We start from the raw sequence: 9,246 nt of genomic DNA on the forward strand, positions 1-9,246 counted from the left end.
CCTGGTCAGGGCACAGACAAGAAGCAACCAAAGAGAGCATAATAAGCGGAACAACACACTGGGGTTTCTCTCGCTCCCTTCCTCTCTCTAAAATAATCAATCAATAAAAATTAAAATAAAACCTCTGGCTTGCAGAGTTGCTAAAAAAAGATAGAAAGTGAAGTCTCATCCCTTCCCGCTCATTCAAATACTTCATATGCTCCTTCAACAATCACACTGGGGATGGGTGTTCGTTGGTTTGTTTTGGTTAATCCTCACCTGAGGACATTTTTGCATTGATTTTTTTTTTTTTTCTCGGAGAGAGGAAGGGAGGGAGGGAGAAGGAAAGGGAAAGGGAAAGGGAAAGGGAAAAAAAGAGAGAAAGAGAGAGAGAGAGAGAGAGAGATTTTTTACAGAGAGTGGAAGGGAGAGAGAAAGAAAGAAACTAATGTGAGAGACATCATTTGGTTGCCTCTTGCTGAATCCCCGACCAGGGCCCGGGTTGAGCCTGCAACCCAGGTACGTGCCCTTGATTGGAATCCAACCCAGTACCCTTCAGTTCGCCTGCAGAAGCACTATCTACTCAACCAAATCAGCATTTATTTTTTCTTTTTAAGTTCTCCCCTAAGGATATGTTCTTTTCATTGATTCTAGAGAGAGAGGAAGGGAGAAAGTTCCCCAAGCATTCTGACAGGGATGGAACCCACAACCTGTGTATGTGCCCTCACCTGGAATCGAACCCATTACCCTTTGGTGCATGGGAGGACACTCTAACTACTGATCCACACTGACCAGGACCTGGAGGTACACTTAAAAAATTTTTTCAGATCTGCCCTGGCCAGGTGGCTCAATTGGTCAGAGTCTCAACCTGTACACCAAAGGATTTCCTGTTGGATTCTAGGTTAGGGCACATACTTAGGTTTAGGTTAGATCCCAGTGGGTCAGCAGGTGCTGGTATTTCTGGTATTTCTCTGTCACATGGATGTTCCTCTCTCTAAAAATCAATTTTAAAAACATCCTCAGGTGAGAATTAAATATATATATATATCTTAAAAAATTTTCAGATCTAAAATTTTATTTGGTTCTTTTTTAAATTTTATTTTTCATTTACAGTTCACATTCAATATCCTATCCTATATAATAAAACCCTCATATGCAAATTGACCAAATGGTGGAATGACTGGTGGCTATGAACTGACCACCAAGTGGCAGATGCTCAACGCAGGAGCTGCCCCCTGGTGGTCAGTGTGTTTCCACAGGGGGAGTGCCACTCAGCTAGAAGTGGGGCTCATAGCTGGCGAGTGCAGCAGCAGTGGCGGGAGCCTTCGGGGCAGCACTAAGGAGCAGCAAGCCGAGCGGTAGGAAGCAGCAAGCAGGTGGGTGGTAAGGAGGGAGGGGTCCCGGACTACGAGAGAGCACAGGCTGGGCTAAGGGATCCCCCACCCATCCCCAGTGCACGAATTTCATGCACCAGACCTCTAGTTTAAAATAAAACAATCACATAGCAATTAGTAAACCTTAACAGCTGGCTATGGTCAGGAAATGAAACAGCCAAAGAGAACCCTGTAAAAACCACTGTCCTCCACCCCACCCCCACCCCAGCTACCCAGGGAGGGGCCCAAATAGCCTTGTTCTTGGCTCCCATGTAACTTAAAGGGGAACTTTCACAATGTCCAGAGACCTAAATGTCCTGCACATGAAAGAGGAGGATGTCTTCAAATTCCTTGCAGCAGGAACCCGCTTGGTGGCACCAACCTTGACTTCCAAATGGAACAATTCAACCACAAAAGGAAAAGTAATGGCATCTACATCATAAATCTGAAGAGAACCTGGGAGAAGCTTCTGGCAGCTCGTGCCGTTGTGGCCACTGAAAACCCAGCTGATGTCAGTCATATGGTCCAGGCATACTGGCCACGAGCTGTGCTGAAGTTTGCTGCTGCCACCGGAGCCACAGCTATTGTTGGACGCCTCACTCCTGGAACCTTCACTAGCCAGATCCAGGCAGCCATCTGGGAGCTGAGACTTCTGTGCTTACTGATTCCAGGGCTGCCCATCAGCTTCTCACGGGGGCAGTAAACCTGCCGACCAATGCTCTGTGTAACACAGACTCTCCTCTGCCTGTGTGGACATTGCCATCCCTTGCAATAACAAGGGGGCTCACTCGGATGCAGTGGATTCTGGCCCAGGAAGGTGTGCGCCAGTGTGGCACCATCTCCAGTGAACACCATGGGAGGTCATATCTGATGTCTACTTTGATAGAGCTCCTGAAGAGACTGAAAACAAAGAGCAGACCACGGCTGTGCTCCAAGGAAGAACTTCAGGGTGAATGGATGTTCTAGCTCCCAAGTTCACTGCTGCTCAACCTGAGGTTGCAGACTGGTGTGAAGGCATGCCGGTGCCCTCTGTGTCTATTCGGCAGTTCCCTACTGACGCCTGGAGAGCTCAGTCTGCCCCTGAAGACTGGTCTGCAGTCCCCCACTGCGCAGGCCACTGAATGGGTAGGAATAAACTGAGTAGTTTTAAAAGTTCCACAAGCTTTTAAGCAAAATAGAAATAAGGTTGAAGGAAAATAGAATTTCTAAAAATTAAAACATGCACAAAATATACTGTTAACCCAGGATGACAATGGACATAAGAATATGCTCCCTGGGGAGCAATATCAGAAGCTTACCAGTACAGGAAAGAAAAAGACTCCAGCCAGTTGCTAAAGAAACCAAAACAACAACATCAAAAAAACTAGCAAATAACAACAAGCACCAGAGGGGAGGCACCAGTCCCCAGAGCTGCTACAATATATTATCTAAAATGTCCAGTTTTCAACTAAAAAAAATATTAGTCATGCAAGGAAACAGGAAAGAATGACCCATCCACTGGGGGAGAAAAACGAACCAGAAACTGCCTGTGAGAGCAACCAGATGTCAAATTTAACGAAGTCTTCAAAGTAGCTATTACAAATATGTTCAAAGAACAAAAGGAAACCAATGATTAAAGAGTAGAAAAGGTATGGTGAAAATGTCACAGCAAATAAAGAATGTCAATAGATAGGAATGATAAGGAAAGAATCAAATGGAAATTCTAGAATTGAAAAGTATAATAACTGAAATGAAAAACTCACTAAAGGGGCTCAACAGTAGATTTGAATTAGCAGAAGATGATAATTAGAAGAAAGATCAATAGTGATTATGCAACCTGAAGAACAGAGAGAAAAAAGAATTTTAAAGAAAATGAATGGGGCTTCAGAGAAATGTGGGTCACTATTAAGTGCAGCATATTTGAAAAAATCATGGCTGACAACTTCTCTAATGTACTGAAAAACAATAATTACATATCCAGGAAGCACAACAAACTCAAAGAAGGATAAAGGTAAAAAGGTCTACAAACAGAAGTATCATATGAGGAATACTGAAAGCCAAAGACAAGGAGAAAATCTTGACAAGAGTAAGAAAAAAATGACTCATCATTTACAAGGGAACCCCAATAATATTCAAACCTGACTTCAGCAGAGGCCAGAAGCCAGAGGAATAATATATTCAAAGTGCTCAAAGAAAGAAAGAAAGTGTTAACTAAGAATTCTGTATCCAGCAAATTTATCTTTAAAAAATAAAAGCAGCCTAGCCAGTGTAACTCAGTGGTTGAGCATCTATCCTGGTCAGGGCACATGCCCAGGGTTTGGGGATCCATCCCCAGTAGGGGGCCATGCAGGAGGCAGCAGATCAATACTTCTCTCTCATCAATATTTCTATCTCTCCCTCTCTGAAATCAATTAAAAGTATTTTTTAAAAAGAAACTATTAAAGAACACAGCCATGGACACAGACAAGAGTGTGGTGAGGACCAAGTGGAAGTGGGGTCAGGGGCTGAGTGAAGGTGGACAAAGGGGGGAAAATTGGGGAGATCTGCTATAGTGTCAAGAATATAAAATTTAAATTTAAAAAATGATTCAACCAATGAATGCATAAATAAGTGGAACAACAAATCTCTCTCAAATCAGTTTTTTAAAAAGAATAAAATGCTTAGGAATAAACGTATGTAATGAAAACATCAAAACACAGATGAATGACATTAAAGAAGACACAAATTAATGGAAAGACAGCTTATGCTCATGGGTTGGAATAAAATTGTTAAAATTTCCATATTATCCAAAGTGATCTACAGATTCAAAGTAATCCCTATCAAAATTACATTCTCATTCTTTTTCATAAATAGGGAAAAAATCCTAAATTTATATGGAAACACAGAGGATACAGAATAGCCAAACCAATCTTGAGAAGAACAAAACTAGCCATAGCCGGTTTGGCTCAGTGGATAGAGTGTCCGCCTGTGGACTGAAAGGTCCCAGGTTCGATTCCGGTCAAGGGCATGTACCTTGGTTGCGGGCACATTCCCAGTAGGAGGTGTGCAGGAGGCAGCTGATCGATGTTTCTCTCTCATTGATGTTTCTAACTCTCTATCTCTCTCCCTTCCTCTCTGTAAAAAATCAATAAAATATATTTTAAAAAAATAACAAAACTAGACACATCACACTTCCTGATTTCCAAATATATTACAAAGCTACAATAAACAAAACAGTGTGGTACTGGCATAAAGACAGTAACTGATGCATCAAATAGACCAAAAATTTAGATATAGATTTGAACAACATAATTATCAAATGTTATTAAATAAATATATGCTATATATGACAATTAGAAAAATTACATTCTTTTCAAAAACCCATTACATTTATAAGAAATAATGACATTTTAGTACACACATTATGTCTCAACAAATTTTAAAGTAACTTTATCAGAGGTTTTACTCTCTGACCACAATACAAAAGTGAAGGTCAATAAAAATTAAAAATCATAAACAAATAGTATCATTTGTAAGTTTAAAAATACACTTCTAAATAATTCATGTGTAAAAAAAATAAAGAGTAATTAGAAAATTTGATTACGTATCAAACTGTGACATGCAGCTAACTCTTACACTTAAAGGAAATTTATAGCCTTTAGATGCTTATGCTGGAAAAGAAGAAAAACTAATAACTGCAACTGTGATTAACTACTAGTATTATAAGAATTTAAAAAGAAGAGCTCTGGCCTGTGGTTCAGTTGGTTGGGCATTGTCCCATGCACTGAAAGGTTGCCTGCTCAATTCCTGGTCACAACACATGCCTGGGTTGCAGGCTCGATTCCAGGTGGGGGACATGCAGGAGGCAGCTAAGTGATGCTGCGCTCTCATATCAATGTTTCTCTCTTTCTCTGCCTCCCCCTTTCTCTCTCTCTCTAAAATAAAAAATATTTTAAAGAGAGAGAGAGAATGTTCAGGTCATGGCAGAGTAGGTGGATCTTGCACTCACCTCCTCCCAGGACCCAATTGGAAATACTATCAATTGGGGAACAATCACCCTGAATAACCAACTGAGGACTAGCTGAAGAGGAGTCTTACAACCAAGGATTTGCAGAAGCCACATCAAGACTAGTAGGAAGGGCGGAGATTTGAAAGGGGTTGACACAGGTCCCACGGGTGGTGGCTGAGGTGCCAGAGGGATACCTCAGCCATGGTAGGTTACTCTGAAGAGATGTGGGGCTAAACCCCAGGCCAGGCTTCCCAGCCCAGAGCATCAGAGCTGGGAAGAGGCCCACATAGCTTCTGGCTGTGAAAAGCAGCAAGGTTTCTGCCCACCAAGGAGAGGCAGAGTCTGATGGAGATACAGGCAATATGTTAAAGGGCCAACAAGCAAAATTTCATTCATAGCCACACACCCTGGGCTCTGGCAGAGGGAGGGTGGTGTGGACTGGAGTCATCTGAACAGAATCTGGGATTTGTGGCTTGGGGAGAAGTATGGGGGGACAGCCACCAGGATCCCTGTACTGAATCATTCTCGGATACCGCAGTGGCCATCTTTCTTGGGTGGAGCAATACCCTCTGAGTGGCATCAGCCTGGGGGAGAGCAATTACCACACCATCAGGAATGCCTCTTGCAGCACTCTGCAATGTTACGCCCTGCTGAGGAATCAAGGGCATAGGCCCAGACAAAGAAGTCGGGGCTGACTCAGGGGGTGTCAGTGACTGGCTTTGAAGCAGGGCAGCTCACACCACTTTCCCGTGAGCCTGATTGGCGCTTACCCCTCAGGAGATCTGATAGAAACATCCATCCGGCTTTCCGGCAGACCAATCTCTGGGCTCAGGAGGCCCACCCATCTGATCACTAGCTGCTCTATCCTAAAGAGGTCAGGCCAAAATCCAGGAAAGATTCAGACGTGTGGCTCTGGAACAGGGTGTTACGGGGTGTTATACCCACCACGTTTCCTTAAGTCTGCACAGCACCTCCCCCTGATGAGAGATCCACTAGCCCCATCCTTCGGATTCTGCCAGAGGCTCTTTCAGTGACTGAGCTTAACAGGCAGCTGGCAAATGGAGGCAGGCAGAGGCAGAGGTGGATCCTGGGGTGCCTTGGCACATTTGCTGACCTGCCCTGGGACCTAGTTCTAATAAAAGATGTCCTGAAAAGTAGCTTGGTTCTTCCCATGTGCAGCCATGCTCTACAGAAGCAACTAAAAGCTGTGGATCACTTGTATATTCAAACAGGTTGCCAAGGGCCAGGCCCAGACGTCTGATACTGGCCTGCTCCAGAGTCCCTCCCAAGAGGCCCCAAAACAACACACCAAGTGGCAAGCTTCAGACAACATCAGAGCAGGATCCCAAACTTCACAAAGAGCCTATCCAGAGGGAGATCACAACAGACACTAAACTCTGCTGAGGCGAATGGGACTTCTTTTCTTTTTAAATATTTTTCTTTTATCTTCTCTTTTTTCTTAAACATTTTTTCTTTTCTATTTTTCTTTTCTTATCTTTTTACTCTTTTTCCTTATTTTTTCCCTTTTATCTTTTCTTATCCTCTTTTTCATTTTTTAATTAACTTTTTTAAAAATAATTTTTTGGTCAGCACTTTGCACAACAGCTTGCATGCCAAGGTCTGGGTTGAGCGTCACAGTCAGCCAGCCTGTGGGTCAATCCCATGCAATCAAGACTCAATTACAACAGGAGGGCCCACATAACCCACAAAAAGGACATTCCTAGAGAAAACAGCTCATATGATCAAGGAGATCAGACCCCTGGGTCCCATAGGACACCTACTACATAAGGACACTCCATGAAGACTGAGATCTATCTAATACATTGGAAGAAAACAAAGAGACAGACAAAATGGGGAGACCAATAAACAAGAGCAAAATGAAAGAACAGGAAAAAAAAGAGCTAAATAAAATGGAGGCACACAATCAGATAGAGTTCAAAGTAATGTTTATAAGGATGCTCAAGGAACTCAGTGAGAACTACAACAGCATGAAAAAAGACATAGAAACCATGAAAAAGAACCAGTCAGAAGTTAAAAATATATCTGACATTGAGAATACACTGGAAGAATTAAAAAGTAGTTTGGATGAAGCAGAGGATCGAATCAGCGATTTGGAAGACAAGTTAGGAAAAAAAGACACACACAATCAGAGCAGAAAAAAGAAAAAAAAAAGAATTAAAAAGCAGGAGGATAGTTTAAGGGGACTTTGGGACAACATGAAGCATAATAACATTAACATCATAAGAGTACTAGAAGGACAAGAGAGAAAGTAAGGGATCGAGACCCTTTTTGAAGAAATAATGACTAAAACTTTCTTAACCGTTTGAAGGAAAAGGACACACAAGTCCAGGAAGTACAAAAAGTCCTGAACAAGATGAACCCAAAGAGGCCCACACCAAGACACACAATTAAAATGCCAAAGGTTAAAGACAAAGAAAGAATCATAGGGCAGCAAAAGCAAGATAGTCAGTTAGCTGCAAGGGAGCTCCCATAAGGCTATCAGCTGATTTCTCAATAGAAACATTTCCGGCCAGAAGGGACTGGCAAGAAATATTCAAAGTGATGAAAAACGAGGATCTCCAACCAAGAATATTTTACCCAGCAAGGCTATCATTTGAAATTGAAGGAGAAATAAAGATCTTTCCAGACAAGAAAAGGCTATAAGAGTTTCTTATGACCAAACCAGCATTATAAAAAATGTTAAAGGGCCTGTTAGGAGGAGGAGAAGGAGGAGGAATAGGAGAAAGAGGAGAGGGAAAGAGTTAAAAGAATACAATGGCAGCCCTGGCCAGTGTGGTTCAGTTGGTTGAGCATCATTCCATGAACTGACTGCTCACCAGTTCAATTCCCAGTCAGAGCACATACCCAGGTTGTGGGCTCCATCCCCAAAAGGTAGAGTGTAGGAGGCAATCAATCGATGTTACTCTCTCCCTCGCCCTTCCTCTCTCTCTCTCAAATCAATTTTTAAAACATGTTTTTAAAAGAATACAATGGTGATTAAGCAAGATGGTGGCATAGGTAATCACATATACTTGCTGCCTCTCACAACCACACCAAAATTACAACTAAATGGCAGAACAACTACCACTCAGAACCACAGGAAAGCTGGCTGAGTGGAAATTCTACAACTAGAGAGGTGAAGAAAGCGCATTGAGACAGGTAAGAGGTATGGAGGCGCAGAAAGTGCTGGCACCTGGATGTGCTGTTCTTTAAACCGGGAGGGAGATACAAGCTCCCACTTGCCCTGAATTACAGTGACAGGTGAGACTCTGGGGGACCCAGACACATACAGGGAGAAACTGGACTGTCTGGCATTGGGACAGGAACATGAGGGCGGCTTACTCTTAGAGGTGCTCGAAGCAATCATTGTTCCTGCATGAGTGCGCGGGCAGAGAACCAGGGACTTCTTCAGTTCAGGGAAGCCATTGCTGTTTGCTCCGCCCTGGTGATTCCCAGAGACCGCGCCCCACCCAATTTATAACCCCACCCAAACTGTGCGCATCGGCTTTTGCATATGAATTGCCTGTCCTTTCGCCTAAAACAAACTGCAGCTGGATCAGAGAGCCCCAGAGATTCCAAAAGAAGGCCCAATACCTGGTAGAAGCAGCAGCCTTGCGTCATAGCTGGGCCTCGCCTGGGCACTTCCAAACTCCATACAAAGAGGAGGAATCTGCAGATGTCTCTGTAGCTCCTGCTGGGTGGCCCCAGATAGTGGCTGACCGTGCACCTCCTTGGAGATGATAATGGATTACAACTCTTCACATCCATAAAAGACACACTCACGGGGCAGATTCAGTGAGCACCAAAGCCCCACTGAAGCAAGTCCTGCCCCATAGGGTGTCTCCTGTGCAACAGATTTTCCAGTGTAGACACAGCTGGTCACCAAAGCCAATTGGCCTGGAGGTCAATTCCTCCCAGTGATACCAA

At 43.4% G+C, this 9,246-nt stretch overlaps 1 pseudogene; it reads left to right on the forward strand.

Annotated features, from left to right (window-relative positions):
- The first annotated feature begins 1,648 nt into the window (after nucleotides 1-1,648).
- On the forward strand, nucleotides 1,649-2,473 carry LOC102259697 (annotated as a pseudogene).
- Nucleotides 2,474-9,246: the final 6,773 nt, after the last annotated feature.

Source organism: Myotis brandtii, unplaced genomic scaffold (genome assembly GCF_000412655.1).
Source record: "Myotis brandtii unplaced genomic scaffold, ASM41265v1 scaffold963, whole genome shotgun sequence".
Classification (NCBI taxonomy): domain Eukaryota; kingdom Metazoa; phylum Chordata; class Mammalia; order Chiroptera; family Vespertilionidae; genus Myotis; species Myotis brandtii.